Source organism: Leuciscus leuciscus (genome assembly GCF_965113295.1).
Source record: "Leuciscus leuciscus genome assembly, chromosome: 13".
NCBI lineage: Eukaryota > Metazoa > Chordata > Actinopteri > Cypriniformes > Leuciscidae > Leuciscus > Leuciscus leuciscus.
In genome coordinates this window covers 5,356,372-5,374,679 of record NC_138737.1, presented here as the reverse complement: position 1 = coordinate 5,374,679, position 18,308 = coordinate 5,356,372, and the positions used below count along the sequence as shown (strand labels likewise).

Here is an 18,308-nt window from a genome sequence, read left to right as displayed (position 1 = left end):
GTTAATTAATCCCACACTAACGAGGAAGTGTGGACACCGCTGCGTTTCCACATCACCGGACTGCACCGAAAACATTTTGCTTTTTAACTGCAAAACTAAATGCGGAGAACACAATCTTGGTCAATCAAAAGACAACTACACTCAGTCAAAACAGGTTTTTCTAAACCAGAAAATCATAGAGACTTGGGGATTGGCTCTTTTGGGTCAGTGAGCAACCACCTAGCAACCACTCAGAAAGCCCTAGCAACTGCATAGCAACATGCTAAAAAAGACTAGCAACCCCTGGCTACAAACTACAACACCCTAACATGGTGGAAGTGAGATTTGCATGGACAAACATCACTAAAATTTTCTGCAAAAAACATAATTCATTCATATTCATCTGCATCTTGAAATGATACACAAACTGCAATTTTTTCCATGTATAATCAAAGAAAGCGAGAGCACCAAAATCTGGCAGTCCTAAATTTCGCCTGAAGTCATCCTGAATCAGATAATGGTGCTAAACAGATGCATGTGTGGCATTGCTCTTCCATATGAAGGTCAATGGGGACCTTGGCATCAGCTGAAGTATCTGCATGTCCTGACACATGTAAGTTAAAGGAACACTCCACCGTTTTTTGAAATAGGGCTTATTCACTTTCTTTCCTACATTTAGATAGGTGGGCAAATGCATTTTTGTCTCAGTGCATGCATTGTTTTAGTTTGACAGGGTCGGTGCTAGCTTAACTTAGCACAATGAATGGAATCCTTTGTTGCCAGCTAGCATGCCCTGAGTAAAAGTGATATAAAACATTTAAAAAACCCACCTAATTACTTCTTGTGGCCTGCGTATTCACAACAAGTACAAATAGTGATGCAGATTAACACTAGGCGATTTCCTAGGCAGATATTGACTTATATATTAAGGACTATATTAGGGGGAAGCACAGGCGAAGCACTGCTACTTGGGCGTGATATCTCTGCGCCCAAGTAGCAGTGCTTCACCTGTGCTTCCCCCTAATATAGTCCCAAGTCAATATCTGCATAGGAAATCGTCTAGTGTTAATCTGCATCGCTATTTGTACTCGTTGTGAATACGCAGGCCACAAGAAGTAATTAGGTGGGGTTTTAACATTTTTTATATCACTTTTACTCAGGACATGCTAGCTGGCAACAAAGGATTCCATTCATTATGCTAAGCTAAGCTAGCGCCGACCCTGTCAAACTAAAACAATGCATGCACTGAGACAAAACGGTGGAGTGTTCCTTTAAGAGTAAAGGTCTAAATAGTGTCTACTGCTCATCAAGACATGAATAGCTTTGACTAAAATAAAAACAAACCAACAATAAACAAAACAGAAAGGAACGAAGACTAACACATTCCTAGAAGTTTGGAGGTTTCCACCGCAGACAGCATTTTCCCAAAATCCAAAATTATCAACATTTCTCTTTTGAGTAAGATAGAGTTGGTTTGGTAAACCAAGTATGTTATTTTGTTCAAGCAACATGCAACTTAATGGTGAAGTTTGTTGTTTTTACATCTCTAGTGGCACCACATGGAACTGCAAGAATAATGATTGTTTTAAATGTATATAGGCCTAACTGATTATAATTTAAAAAGATATGTATTTAATACTTTTTTTGACTTCATTATATATATATAGTCATATGAAGTCAAAAATTTCTATTTTTTTTAATCATCAGTTATTATGTATTAACATGCCAAAAAAATTACACACTTCAAAAACCAATCAAATTCCAGTTAGCTCTCTACTGATTTGATCATCACTGCAGAAACTCAGAATCACGTTTTCTCTTTGGTTTTATGTTCCAGGACATGCGGTGTGTATGCAGTAAACTGTTGCCACTTTGGCCTGACCGCATGTTTCTATGTTTAATTGCCAGCAAGTCTCTCCGAGACCAAATTCACAGCGCTTGTGACTACATTTTGCCTTGAGAGCCTGGGAGTTTCCTCCATAATGAACATGAAAGTGCAGTGAAAAGAAAGCAAACCGAATCCCATGAGGCTTGTGGTCATTTGTCTCTGTTTTACTCAGGCATGAATCAGGTCTTGGCCTTTATGAGCAGGTCAGGTGATGCCAGTGAACCTTCCGGTCATGCTGAACTTTTGGCCCAGTTTATAAAGGAAACACGGGCCGTTGAGCGTTTACTGCAATGGTTACATCACACGCACCATGCGGCTACATCTGCTGAGCTTCCTGGTCATGTACAACTCAACCAGTCAGAGGGGTCTCCCAGGGGTCTCGAAAGGAAACAGTTGGCTCACACCTTCTCTTTGCTTCTCACCACACCAGCACCTTGATGAGATCCCATAACCTTCTCTTCCTCACTACTCTCAAAAATCTGTTGTGCCTCCACCCCCGTCCGTCTCCTCTCAGCAGGCTGAGCAAAGGCCACGTTTCCTCTGACTGGCAGCAACAACAGCTCCGGCTGAGCGGAGTCAGGGCGGCTACAGACAGCAGATGGACTCAACATATGAACCAGCACCCCCCATTACACAATCTCCATCAGAACCTAAAGCAAAGATCACGCATTACAAAACAGGAATGTTGGTGGAGTTATAGAAGTTGACAGTATTGAGACATTACACGGGTCAATTCTTCTGCAGCCGGACACTGCAATAGTCCTCTTGGGCGGCGATTTCATAATGAAGCTTATACATACAGTGTCGTTCCAACATTTTGGGATAGTACTTTTTTTGTGTGTGTGTGTGTAAAGACATTTATAATGTTACAAAAGATTTCTATTTCAAGTAAAAGCTGTTCTTTTGAACTTTCTATTCATTTCACAGTTTCCACAAAAATATTAATCAGCACAACTGTTTTGTAATGTTTTTCTTGTGATGCAAAATTTTCAGCATCATTACTCCAGTCTTCATCAGATGATCCTTCAGAAATCATTCTAATATACTGAATTTTTGACTATACAAATGTTGACCGTTCGCAAAGACCCGCCCCCTTTAGTTAGTGTTGCTAAGTCCGACAAGCCACGCCGCTCTCACGCCACACCATGTTCTCAGTCAGTGAAAAATACATCGTGGAGCAGAGAGGACACTGACAACGCGCTGACAGACAGGACAGACCAGGTTACTTTTGATATGAAACAAAGTCTCACCTTTCGAATTTGGTCATTTTTCAAAGAAATATAACAATAAATACCGTTTTGTGGCTCTTTAATGTGTCTGACAGATCGCTGTAGAGCCTCTTAAAGCTGCTCGTGAACCGATCATCTCTTACTTCTAGTTAATTTATAGCATCAAATAAACATGAAAGAACATAAGAAGGAATGTTGTTTTAACCACGGAGAGACATCAGTACACACCGTTTTTCAAGTTCAAATCCTCCAACGTTAATCTACTAACTCTCCTGACTCCTTTGTCGGACAAAAATGGCGGATGGCGGATTATGATTGGTCAGATCGCCTGTCAATCAAACTCCCTGCGAAGGATCAATTCAGATGTTCTTTGCAGCCTTTAGTCGCTGCCTACGAAGCACTGTATCCTTCACTGGAAACCGAAAATAAAATAAAAAGCTACTTAAATGCCTTAATTGAACTAAGGCCTAATCCTGGCATAATCTAAACCCTGTCTGTGAATCCAGGCCTTTGAATTCTTGCACGTGGGAACAATATAAGTCGACACCATTATGACTAAAAGTTTGCTAAGTATTTCCTGCTAAAGCAAGGCAGTATTTGACTCTGGTAAGTGTATCCATAGCAGACTGGTGGGAGTGGCCTTGGGCGGCAATCTGCCCAGTGCATTATGGGGTCAATTTGGCAAAAGGGAATACAGAAGCCTTTTTTCAGGTAGCAACGATTTCAAAACATTTTCACCTTTCTACTGCATAGGCAGCCAAGTTTACTGAAAGCCCTTTAAGAGATGTGCACACAAATATATGGTTAAAACAGAACACAATGCTTTCCAGATGATGCACGCGGTGCCTCTGCATGTTTATCAACATAAACAGAAATGATAAGTGAAGCATGTTGGACATGCAGAAATGGTGTGAGGGTGCCCATATTTAGTGTGAAGAGAGCCAAAGCCCGGTGTGCTGGCATAATCAGGACCAGCTGCATTCATGCTCAAGGGTCATGTTTGGTCATGATGCTGGTTTCATCGGATCAGCAAAGTCTAAACATGCAACAACGTATTCCTTTCCATTAGCACAGTTAGCAAATGTCCTCCCAGTCAATCCAGACCATCAATGCAAACTAAGCAACAAGTGATTGCTTAACAACTATGAGCACATTAACTCATGACCTTCCACGTTTCCAATACTGTTCAAAAGTTTGGGGTCAGTATGTTTTTTTTTTATATATATATACATTTTATTCAGCAAGGATGCATTATATTGATCAAAAGTAAAGATATTTACTTAAAGATAAGTAAAGAGACAGTAAAGATATTACTAATGTTACAAAAAAATTCAAATTAATGCCATTCTTTTTGTTTTGAACTTCATATTCATCAAAGACGAAACGTTTCTTGAGAGCAAATCAGCATATTAGAATGATTTCTGAAGGATCATGTGACACTGAAGACTGGAGTAATGATGCTGAAAATTCAGCTTTGCATCACTGGAATAACTTACAAATTGTTTTAAAATGTATTCAAATAGAAAACAGTTATTTTAAACTGTAATAATATTTCACCATCTTGCTGGTGAGCATAAGAGGTTTCTTTAAAAAATTTTTTTTTTTTTTTTACCACAAACTTTTGCAGAAGTCTTAAAGGTACAGTAGCAAGCCTGGTTTTAATGTTTTTTAAGAGGGTGATAAAGGGTCATAAATAACTAAATTATGATAGTTTTGAGGGAAATAAATCTTTATTAACATTCTAAAATGCAAAAAAAAAAAAAAAAAATGATGACCATTTTAAAATAATTCATAATCAGAGAAAGAATAATAGTGCGTGTCCCATTAGCTAATTCAATAATTTTACATTTAGCAAACATCTATTAACTGTGATTCATGCAGGTTGCCTCAAGAAAAAAAAAAAAACATGGCACACAGGCATTCTGGCTCACTTTCCTGATTTTAATCCACAATGAACACGTTTTTCCAGCGTGCTTGTAAAAACAACAAACAACAAGTGCACCATCACAATTACATCCCTCACATGAAAACCTAATCATAGCCCTATTGTTAGTGCACGAGCGATAAGTGACGCTTTAATCTCACATCCAAAGACCTCTATGCACATAAAACTCTTTCAAGTCAGATGATGGGTAGGAAATGCAGTCCCATGGGGAACAGACCGCAACAACTACCTGTACATCTGGAAGACACATGTTGCACAAACATTCATGTAAGGGCGTCTACAATATCCATCTACTGCTGGGCGGCACGTTTCAGCGAACCACACCGGCATCGGTAACAAAAGCCCTGCCTCTGAAATCTGGTCCACATTGATCCAGAGCCAAAGCATCGTATTAAACGAGCATTCTAGATAACAACACAAGGAAGACGCCTTCAGAGACGCGATTCTGGCAGCGGTGGTAAGCACTGCACTGCTGAAGCACATAAAGACCACACAGGGATTGAGAAATCTATCCGAACCATCAATAGTCTAATTCAGGCTTTCTTAACGGTGATTCAGAATGCAAAAGCTGCTCGGAATCTGAACACTGTGTGTGCGGCAACATTTTTTTATGGGCTCCTGATGCTTGAAGAAAATTTACAGCTTTCTTTGATGTCTTTGAACTCAGTAGTGAAAATTTTAGCAATGAATCAATAGAGCAGAGCGCATTAAAAATGATGACAACTACTTCAGCAACAAGTAGGACACAGGAAAAGCAGCAAAAAAAAATTGTTTTTTTTTATTGTTAAATAGAAATAAAGTCAAAATTTAAAGAATTATTTTAGATTTTGTCAAGAGAATGTAATTGACTGCACAAAACTTGCTGCCACAAGGTGTTGTCGTCGCTAAGGTATTCTAAACAGGGTAATAATTAATTATTAAAGGGGTCATGAATTGCATTAGCCTATTTTATAATGTTAACTGGGGTGCATTTAAAATTTTAGTATGATTTTTACATCAAAAACGATCATAATTTTAGCACGTTTTTACTTTTACAGTTCTCAAGGTGAGCGAATCATGAAAAGTGTTGATTATAGCATTATATTTAGATTCTGGCATGAAAGGTTGCAGTGATGAGCATTGTAGCCGATCACAGACATGTTGAGCGCATGAATGCAGTGACCTCATCATTGCAACTTGATTTTGGCACTCAAACAAATGCTTTCATCATAACTAACAGTGCAAACACAATGTAAATAAGAGATTCGTTGATTATAACGGGAGTTTTGGCGAGAGTCCAGAACTCAGTCACTGATAAACTCGTGCTGTTTGACTGACAGCTCCAGCGATTGTAAAGGGAGCGTTCTTTGATCGCTTTCTATATATAATTTGATTGCAGTTTAAATATAGATTAGTTTCATCCTACTAAGAGAAACAATGTGAAGTTGACCATTTAATCACTGGTTTGATTTACTGACAAAAGTAAATAAAATAAAAACGGAACAAAAGTAAATAAAACAAGTACACTGGTTATAAAATGTTTAAAGTGTGTTGCTATGTAGTTGCTAGGGTGGTTCTAGTTGGTTACTTATACTGGTCCATGTCATCAAGTCTCTACGAAAGCTCCGGTCCCACATTCAATGTAAGTATATGGGATTTATCACAAAAATCAAGTCTGATTGCTAAGAAAAAAGTGACAGTTCCAACAATGTGGGCCATCATTCATGTTTCTAAAGCCGGATGCACACTGTGCGATTTATTATCATCCTTTACGATTGTTGCTTGTCAGACTGTACGAACATGATCATCGTTGTTAGCCATGTCACACTGTAAGATCTCAGTTGTCATTAATGTCATTAATTTCGTCTGAGGTAAAATTTTATTGCAACGATCATTAATCGGCTGTCGGTGAACATGTCAAACTAACGTTCAAAGACTTCAGATTTTAGCCTAGGATCAGAGGATTCTTTTAAGATTTGCTAAATTTGTCTCAGACGGCCAAAATCGCACAGTGCGCACAGTGGTTTAACAAACCCCTAACCCGAAGTATGAGGACTAGTAATAGTGGCAAGCATCATTTGCCAAGGCTTATTGAAATATTTAAATAAAACGTTTATTTAAAAGAAAATTACAGAGACAAAACGAGAAGTGCAGATGTATCCAGAAGGAGAGAAATGAAAGAGCATTGAAAACACGAGATAATTATGAGCGGATTAGACCTCAAAGAGAAACACATGGGCTTTAAAGAGACTGGGCTCATTCAAGCAGCTGGAATCATACGGATGCAAATTGGGAACTCATTTGAATATACAAAGCCAATGGGAAGGATTTTGTGTATTTGTGTGTGTGTGTGTGTGTGTGTGTGTGTGTTTGCATGAGTGTGATTGTGTGTGTGAAGGTGATCTCATTCCTTTTCAGATCAATGTTCCACTTCTGACAACTTATAACTGGTTTACACTCATTTCCTCCACGATAAGTTTCTGAAGCTGTGAAAAGATTCAGATTCTGATGGTGAGTCAACGAGCCAGTCGATTAATTGTGCACTCTGAGATCATTCTGGGTTGGGCTGGACTGCAGGCGTCAGCTCTTTTGTGAGTTGTACATACGCCTCACTGCTAAAAGTCACTCCACCCGCCAAACACAATTTAATTGAGGTTTTGAAGGTGGAAACTGCCCTGTCCAGAAGTGCTGCTGACAGATAAACAGCTGAATATGAATGAACAGTGATTTTTTTTTTGTCCAGTCAGTGTTAAAATATGCAGAGACAACATTTGTAAGATGATTGCGTTTAAGGGAAGGATTTTCTGTTTGTCCAACTAATGGCGGATGAGTAGAGTGAAAACAGTCATTAAGAAATTACACACTTCACCTTTAAAGTGCTCATAATTGGAAGTAACTGCATGACCTATTGATAATTGAGACAAGCAAAAAAGTTAAAAAAAAAGTAGAAAAGTAGCCATTATCATCATAAATGTTAACAACTTAATCACAAGTACAGCATTTTTCTGTCACGCACTGGCATTCCATGTTGCAAAGTAATATGTCTGCAATGCATGATGATAATGAGTGATCTAATATGCAAAAGTAGGTGTCTTTGGGAATGCCCTACATGACATCACAATGAGATCACATTAAACAATTTGTTTCGTGGTGTTGAGCCATCTGCAATACATATCCCATATCCCATATATATCCCCATTTATATATTCATATTATTATATTTACTGATCATATAATCAGTACATCAGTAACATTATTCAATTTGTGATCATATAAATGCAGCCGTGGTGGACATACTTTATATTTGTATGTTAAGGGATAGTTCACCCACAAATGAAAATTAGCCCATGATTTTCTCACCCTGAAGCCATCCTAGGTATATTTGAAATTCTTCTTTTACACAAATACAATTGGAGTTATATTAAAAAATGCCCTGTCTCCTCCAAGCTTTATAATGAGAGTGAATGGCTGGAGAAAATTTGAAGTTCAAAAAAGTGCATCCATTCATTATAAAAGTAATCCACACGGCTCCGGGGGGTTAATAAAGGCCTTCTGAAGTGAAGCTATGCGTTTGTGTAAGGAAAATACCAATATTTATAGCTTTATAAACTATAATGCATCGATTTACGGTGGAAGACTAACCCCTGACCCGACGCACAACGTAATGACGAACGCGGAGGCTCAGAGGATAGAGCGAAACAAAACACCGGTCGCAAATTAGCCATGTTGAAGAGAAATGTCAGAGTCTTCCAACTGTATATAATAGAAGAGGAGCTTCAGTTTGTTGCACATCCCTATTTGTTTAAACCGTGAGAGGCGTCTAAGCTTACGATACTCCTACATCCTACGTCATACGCGTTGCAGGTTACTCTTGTGGCTTGTACGGTCGTCTGGCGGAAGCTAGTTATTTTAGATTATAAAGTTATAAATATGGTTATAAACATATTATTATAATAAATATGGTTATAAACCCATGGCTTCGCTTCAGAAGGCCTTTATTAACCCCCCGGAGCAGTGTGGAGTATTTTTATAATGGATGGATGCACTTTTTTGGGCTTCAAATTTTCTCCAGCCATTCACTCCCATTATAAAGCTCGGAAGAGCCAGGACATTTTATCATTAATATAACTCTGATTGTATTCGTCTGAAAGCCGAATGTCACATACACCTAGGATGGCTTCAGGGTGAGTAAATCGTGGGCTAATTTTCACTTTTGGATGAACTAACCCTTTAACTGTAGATGAGACTTGCACAAAATGAACATTAATGTAAATAACACATGGGTTGCTACTTGCTAACTCTAAAACAAACTAGCATCACTAACAACAGCAGAAGAACTCAACAACTGGACAAAACAGCCTCCAATTCACATCATTGCTTTCGGCATCCAGTGCGGGCGGAACCACAACATGAACATGAGAGCATGTCATTAAACCAGTCAGTTGTCTCACACGTGGTCACTGGACTTACACCCATCAGCAATGTCATTCATGTTTGTCACATTTGCTGGCGATCCTGTGAGCAGCTGATTATGGGAGATATGGAGCCAGAGTCCAACACTGTTGTCTTGGCATCCTGATACTGACCCCATAAACCCGGCAGAAGCGGGGCTCTCACAGCTGCTTATGTGCTGATGAGCTTAACATGATGGTGGCAACACTGAGCATCAACAACAACTACATACAACTACATCTGCGGTCCATTCTTCATACCTCACTTAATACATCTGAGATGATTTCAAACTAATTTTCGGATTTGATTAAAAAAATGTAGTTGTCTGAGATTACTGAGTGTTCTTGAGTTCATTGGAAAGGGCAGATATAACGATACTGGAAACCATGATGAGCAATGCAGCGATTGGCTGGCGGCAAGACAGCAACGTAATGACATCATATAAAAAATAAAAAAAATCACACACCTGACGAAAAACTGTCCTGTTCAAAAACTATTTTATTCAGATCCATAACGCTAAGTATGGAAATAGTAACCATGATGCTTGCCTTTTAAACTCTACTAATAAAAAATAATAAAATAAAAGTAATCCAGCAATAATTTAGTCAATATGGGTTGATAGGTTATGGGGTCATTGTCAGATTAATCAAAGTAAGCAAATGATTCTTTTTGGACACACAAATGATAAATACATCACAGATTCAGAAGGACAACATTTGCTTAAAGTGAGGAAGTGAGCAGGAAGTTAAATAAAGTGACAGCACAGTGAAGCAAGGTTATGTTGTACATTCATTAACCTGATTGATTATAAAGACTTAATGCATTAAATCAAGGTTTTGTTTGGTCTTGTTTTTAATGAACTGACTATTCCTGGACTCAAGAGGTTATCTGTGTCTGTCTCTGTGTGTGTGTGTGTGTGTGTGTGTGTGTGTGTGTGTGTGTGTGTGTGTGTGTGTGTGTGTGTGTGTGTGTGTGTGTGTGTGTGTGTGTGTGTGTGTGTGTGTGTGTGTGTGTGTGTGTGTGTGTGTGTGTCACAGACGGGGGCTGGTTTGGTTTCTAGGTAGCTCTTCAAACACTTCAATAATCTCCTTCAGCACAAAGCAACAGCGCTTCTCCAAGACACTCCAGGCAAGTCAACTCAGACTTCACTGGCAGACTTCTGTGGGGTTTTTTTTTTTTTTTGCCTGGAGTGATGGCTTACAGACAGACAGTTTCATCGAGCTTAAAATACTTGTCAGCTAAAACACAAATGCTAAAAAATTATATGATTGCAATGAAAACTACTCTGTGCAAAAAAAAAAAAAAAATCAATATTCTTGCACACAAAAAAAGCCAATTGATAAGATTACGTCAACTGATCAATATAAAGTATAAAGTCTAACAGCTCTGTCTTTATTTAAGATAAATCTTCAAGGAGGTTCACTGCAAACCAAACCATACAAAGATTCTGTGTGTGAAAATCACCACCCTAAAAACGGTGAGCAAATTCTCGCGTGCAACCACTCAAAATAGCCAGTGTGTGAAGTCCAAGTCCCATAAGGCCTTGTTAGTGCTGCTGGCCAACAGTCCAACTAGTCCAACAGACACAACACATCGGGGCCGGGCACCTGATAAATTAAATAATAATCCTGTCATCACATCCTCTTCCCTGAAGGGCTGGATTTTCAGCATCATAATGCTCTTGTACAGATGTATCCGGAGCTTATGCCCATGCAAACAGAGGACTGTCATTAAACTTTGTAACATATGAATCATCTCTTTATATTATGCCTGTAAAAAGTGATTATTTAAGAGAGAAACAGCAGCAGCAATCACTTCAAGTGCAAAATACAACAATACAATGATTAGGCATTACCAAAATACATATTAGGCATTACACTCCTTTTATAGGCTGTTTAACTATATACCCTTTAATTATACATCAATGAAAACAAACATCACAACAAGCTGTTATTATGACATAAGTCATAATGTCATATTATATTGATATCCAGCCCCCTTACAAAAAACGTACTGCATGATATCATAGTACTAACATGTTAAAAATATATAGCCTATGGTAATTGGCTTGGTGTCATGCATTTGAGAATATTCTAATACATTCAGGCTTATTATAGATATGTTATATTAAAAATCTTACCTGTGACATTAAATTTTTAGTCCTGGTCTGCCTTTCTGCATGAGTTTAAAGGGAAGTCAGTGTGGTAACAGTGTATCATGCAGCAGTTGTCTGACTGGAAGTTATCCTTATCAGAGCAGGTAAAGCAACCGGCAACTGGTTTGCTCAATTTCGAGGAGCAACACGCCAAAAAAAAGCAGCTGTCAGTAATGAAATCATTTCACTGACTAAGTTAAAACGGAAAAGTTGCGTGTGAATGATAAGCTATTAGTCCAAGGCTGAGCCATTCAGTCTCAACGACTTTTCGGTGCAGATTTTTTGCTCTGAACTCAGCGCACTCCAGCGGAGCGGACCGAACCAAACGCACGCGCAGGGGTAAGTGTTAAAGGCTCGGTTTATGAATATTAATTACGTAACATGACGTACACCGGATAGGCCGAACTGATTGGCTGAAAGGGAGCCGTTGGTAGGCGGGCTCTAGTCTTCGGGGCGAAATAGCGAATCCTACCTGTGCATTGCCTGTAATTATGAATATTTAATGGCATTACGTAACAGGACGCTACAGGAAAGTTACCAAGCAACAACTGAATAATAAAATTAATATTTATGAGGTAAGCCTTCACCATAGTAAATTCACGTGAGGAGATTTCAACTCTCAATTTCTCGTCTCTTAAAGACAGCATCGACTTAAACGGTGTTTAGCTGAATTAAATTACATTGTGTTAAATAATTAACTTGTTTATATTGCTTCTGACATGTATTGCTGTTATTAAAATGTATAATAATAAAAATAACGATTTATACAAAATAAATCACTGTGATTTTGAATTTGTGGCGAGGTTTTAGCAAACATTAAACTTATGAAACACCTTTTCTTTATATTCACCTGTTCATATAGTTGTTTAATAATTCATATTTAATAATAAAAACATTCCTGTAATTATGCATATCTGTAACTACCTTTTCAATTCAATTACATTTCTCCAACACAGCTGTTGTGCTTTCCATTGAACGTGTGTTTAAATTACTCATGACTCTTGGGGTTTCAAAGATGTCTAAAAGAAAGTAGAACAGCAGAAGCCTCATGGTAATCTCTAGGAGGTGAAAACTGAGACTATGTTTCGGCTACCTTCAGTTTCCCCGAGGGACAGAGCTGTGCCTTCATTTGCAAACCAATTGGCTTCTAGACAGGATATCTATTCACATGTAAAGGATGTCATCTACATGAAACAACAGTTTGATCCTTTCAATTGCCCAGGGATCATATTACACTGAAAATGCAACAACAAAAAAGTAAATAATACATAATCATGTTATATGCTGAAGAAAAATAAAAAAAAATTAGAGCAACAATTGATTTAAGGTAACTTGATTTAATGTGACAATGTAGGCCTATGCATAGCACTCTTTTCCTTTTGTAAGCCAGTAAGCTATAATATTTTATTTATTGTATTGTATTTACTTTTTAATGAATAATTCTCATAGTATATATTGACTACAAGCACCATTTGTTAAAAAAGGACTTTGTTACATTAAGAAAACAGAAACGTATTGCTTTTAACTGTGATTTTCACAAGTAAAAGACAAATGCCCAGCATTGCCAAATTAAAGAATGAGAAAGAATTGAACGTAATATAATTCATATCAAATAAATGCATTTTAGTCATTTGAGAAGACCCTGATATCAGTGATCCATAGTTAACATTTCATAAAAGGATTTTGTCTGCCTTTAATCCATTACTTAGACGTTTTGATCTTATCCAGTAACTTTATACTTGACTTAGTCCGCCCATATAATTACATGAAGTGAGGCAGGATTAAAGATGACTTGGGTTCTAATGGTCAGTTTGGTTAGCGAGAGAAGCTCTTCTTCTGTACAGGAGAGCCTCGTCGTCTGGGATTTACATCAGTGCTGCAGTTTAATTTTGAGCGTGAGGATTTCAATGAAGGGAAGTTCAGCTGGGGATCAGAACAAAGTGCTTCTCCTGCCCTTCCTGGAATTCTCCGCAAGAACATTCTCACAACGCGTCCCGGTGAAGGAGAGAGAGAGAGTTAGAAACCCTGCTGGGACCAGACCCCTCTGCCTCTTCATCAATCACTCCACAGGACAGAACAACCGTCTCCTCCTAATGAGACTGACAATACCACACCGCTGTCTGCAGTGTCATGGCTCCTGGCTCGCTCTTATCCAATTAACCATTACAGAAAGCTCAAATCAACATGTCAATTTACAGTCTGAAATGATCAAACTAATGTCAAACTAATGCAACATACTATACACACTCTTAAGGTCAAAAGGAAAAAATAATTGCGCATGTCTGTAATTTTGAACAAAACAAAAAAACTATATGCTAGTTTACACCTAAAAAGTCAACAACAACAAAATTTGTACGCATTTTAAATGCACAGCATGATACAAAACTCACAAATAAAAATAAAAAGGACAAGCACTTTGATATTTCCGGCCCAACTTCTAAGAAAACTGCATTTTGCTAATGAAAGTCAATAAGGCAAGACTTTGCACTGGGATTAATGTTAAAATACACAATCATAGGCTTGTCACAACAAACTACATCAAATTGTTATAAACTGAACAAAACATTACAGATTTCCATATCACCTCATAATGAATTACTAACTCACACTTGCAACTAAATATATCCAGCTTTCTCTGCATACATAATGTACACTCATATAAACCGACAGTAAACAAAAAACAAAAAAACTTTTTGCACTGAAAAAAATAGAGTAGCAGATTTCTACATGAAAAGAAATTTCTTATAGACGTCCATTGTAAGTGCATTACTGCAAATAAGCATTAATCTTCTTTTTTTTTGTCAATATTATTATATTTAACCCAGAGCATAAAAAAAAAAAAAAAAAAAAAAAAAGTAGAAATAGTTATTGTTCTTAACAAATAATATAAGTAAGAAAATATAGGTATATCCAACCTTACCCGGATACATAAAATACACACAGGTAAAGCGATATAGCTACTATAGAGTAAATCTCAACTGCTTGATTTTTTTTAAATCATCACAAAATGTAAACTATATTAATGCACAGGTCTATTTATAAAGTTGGATATACAGTATATCCAACTTTATCCAGGTACATGCAGTATACTCACATAAAGCAATATATATATACCATATAGCAAATCTCAACTACTTCATTATTTGTAGCATCACAAAAGGTAAACTATATTATTGCCCAGCAGCTCTTTATGTAAAGTTGGATATATCTACCTTTATCCAAATACATACAGCATACTTGTGTATAGGGTGATATATATACAGCAAATCCTAACTGCTGGATTGCTTGTCACAAAATGTAAACTTTATCATCGCACAACTCTAATCAGCTCAATGCGACTATAAGGAATGAAGAGATTAAGATATTATAAACACCAACATCATGATTTTCTGTAAAGCCGCTTTGAAGCGTATATTGTGAAAAGTGCTATACGAATAAAAAAAAAAGTGGGAGAGAAAATCTGGCACAGTCAAAATGAACTGTGGTGATCAGGACAGCCAAAGGAAGATGTTTGCCATCTGTTTAACAAATCGTGACATAAATGCTCTCCACCCCCCTCCCGACTTTCACAGGTGTTTGCCATTAGCCAAGGCCACAAATGCTGCCCAAAGGGAGTGACCTTAAACCCAACAGCTGCCCATTCAGAACCCCAACATAAAACGAACCAGCGGTCAACGAACGATCTCAACTCTCCACATCTGAGAACCACAGATTGACGACTTAGTGCCCATCCATTCACTGAAAGAGACGGGCTCGGAGGGATTTTCAGTGGCACTCCTTAAGCGTTGGCATTGGATGAATCAAAATATGTTTCCAGGCCTATGAGCGTCGCAGACACTAACTGCTTATTATAAAATCTAAATCCCAAAGCATAATGATGTGTAAAGGACTTTAATTATTCATATAGTGGTACACCACATCCTAAGAACAGACTATATATAAAGTGTTGTTTTCATGCTGCATTTTTTAGCGGATTTAACACACACACACACACACACACACACACACACACACACACACACACACACACACACACACACACACACACACACACACACACACACTCACACCTCTTTGATGTCTGAGTGAGTTTTCATAAGAACACAGAAGATTTAAGGAGTCTAAGACAATAGCTTCACAGCGGCCAGGCATCGTAGGAGGGAGATCATGGAGTAACAGCTGATTCTGACATATTTAACGCTTCTCTTTTAGTTTCACGCCAATTGGCTCGCTCCTCTCTCCTTCTTTCTTTCTCTAAAACCTCTCCAGGAGTAATCTGGGCAGAAAAACCAAACTCTAAATGCTCCTCTAGTCTAATCCACAGCTTCACGCTCACTGTGGGGAGAGTGGTGGGTTTATCTGTGGTTAAAGCACTATGATTACTGTTAAGAGTTCAGTGATCTATACTTAACAGGTACTGCATCTATTCTTAAACAGAGAACTTTCAATGTTAAAATACCTTCTCCTATCCCACTTTACTGTGCCGACACAGTGTGGCTCTTTTGACAATAAACATTTCTATGTGAATTATTACATTTCTAAGCTATTTTACTTACAAAGATTGCCCCCTGGTGGACGAAAATGCATAGCAACACCCTGGCAACCACTCACAGCACCTCAGCAACAGCCGAAGAAACTGTAAAAACAAGTAATTTTTTACAATTCTGTTCGGTGATGTGATATATGATGTACATATGTGACCCTGGATCACAAAACCTGGGTCACAAGTCGCACGGGTATATTTGTGGCAATAGCCAACAATACATTGTAGGGGTCAAAATTATCGATTTTTCTTTTATGACCAAAATCATTAGGATATTAAGTAAAGATCATGTTCCATGAAGATATTTTGTAAATTTCCTACCGTAAATATATAAAACTTATTTTTGAGAGTGATGCAGCACAATCGCGAACATAAATGGACAACTTTAGAGGCGATTTTCTCAATGTTTCAATTTTTTGCACCCTCACATTCCAGATTTTCATATATTTAATAGTTGTATCTCGGCCAAATACTGTCCTATCCTAACAAACCATACATCAATGGAAAGCTTATTTATTCAGCTTTCAGTTGATGTATAAATCTAAATAAAATAAAAAGTTACCCATGTGACTGGTTTTGTGGTCCAGTGTCACATATACTGCATACATGCTAAATACATTTTGCACTTTCTGGATCTTTGTACTAAATACTTCAACAATGTGCATATCTGTGTTAACCTTATTCTAGAAGTGTAAAAGAGTCCAGATCTCATGGAGTCTCTGGGATAGTGGTGTTGAAGATGTTCTTGCCCTCAACCGGACGCCACTCCACACTGGATGACAGACAAGCGTACGTCATGTTAACATCCCTGAGCAAAGCTTCCTCTATTTCCTCTTAAAGTCATGAACTGCTTGATGAACTGCCTGTCCTGCGACAAAACACAAACATACATTCTTCCAAGTCCATAAATGACAAAGTATGAGTGTCTAAAATCCCAGGCTATTAAATACCAGTTCACTTGCAACGAGTATAAGCATGGATTGTGCTGACCACAGTTTGTTTTGTGCACTGCATTATTGGCTGAGAAAGAGATGATTAGAAACTAGCTAACTTTCCTATTTAGATCATGACACATAATAGTTTTGAATATTACTGGACCAACACAGTTAATATTACTGATTTTAAGTCTTATTTTAAGGATGAGTCTCACAACTTCACAAAATCTGGGTACTGAATCATGATGAAGAACCACTGCTAAAGAGCATTTCTGCTCTAGCACAATAGAAACTTTAGCCTGTGTCTACAGTGAGCCTGTTTGAATATATTAATTTCCTCTGATTAAAGCCCCTGTCAGCACCACAGCAGTCTCCACCACAGACTATTTTTCATCTAAGTGTTTTGATTATTATTTCATGCAGTGCCCCACTGCCCTGGAAGAATTTCTCGCTCTGGCTCTCGGCGATTGTGCGTGTGATCCCGTCAGGAGTCGGCGTAGACTTGTGAGCAGAGCTTCAAACAGCATACATTCCCCTCTTCGCTCCGCTTTGAATCCGAGCGGGAGGGGCTCGAGTTGCCAAGCAGAAAAATCCAAACAGCGTGTCCTTTCCTCACCCCCTCCACCACCCGCTGCTGCAGTGCCAACTTATCAAGCTCACATCTCTAGACTACATCACACATCCACATCATAATCGCACAGTATTAAGGATGATAACGATAAAGGTTTAAGTTTAGTCCACACCACAACTACGGCCCTGTCCCAAATGGCAAATGTGCACTTGCAGTCTTGTGGACTTACAATGGCTGCCGTGTGAATGTGTCCGACCCAAAAGTGAAAATTATCCCATAATTTACTCACCTCAAGCCATAGGTGTATATAGGTGTAGGTGTATATGACTTTTCTTCTTTTAGCCAAACACAATCTGAGTTATATAAAAAAATATCCTGGCTCATCCAAGCTTTATAATGGGAGTGAATACCATAGATTTTGTAACCCAAAAAAACCCGCATCCATCCATCATAAAAGTAATCCATACGGCTCCAGACGGTTGATAAAGGCCTTCTGAAGCGAAGCGATGCGTTTTTGTGAGAAAAATATCTATATCTATATTTATAACTTTATAAGCTATAATCACGTGAGTCTAGTGACCTCTGACCTATAGAGTGTATGCGCGTGACGTCACCGTCAGCCGGAGTGACTG

The 18,308-nt window shown here is 38.2% G+C and overlaps 1 protein-coding gene across 4 annotated transcripts in view; it reads right to left on the bottom strand.

Moving 5' to 3' along the window:
- ccdc120a (coiled-coil domain containing 120a) overlaps positions 1-18,308 on the bottom strand; it is a 58,783-nt gene that overhangs the window by 21,355 nt on the left and 19,120 nt on the right. For 3 of the 4 annotated variants that reach the window (XR_014211420.1, XM_082189151.1, XM_082189153.1), the window contains exon 1: positions 11,613-11,971. The exons of the other annotated variant lie outside the window; for it this stretch is intronic. The gene's annotated coding sequence lies outside the window, so the exon portion shown is untranslated. Of the gene's footprint in view, positions 1-11,612; positions 11,972-18,308 lie in introns of those variants that run through there. 4 annotated transcript variants of the gene reach the window in all.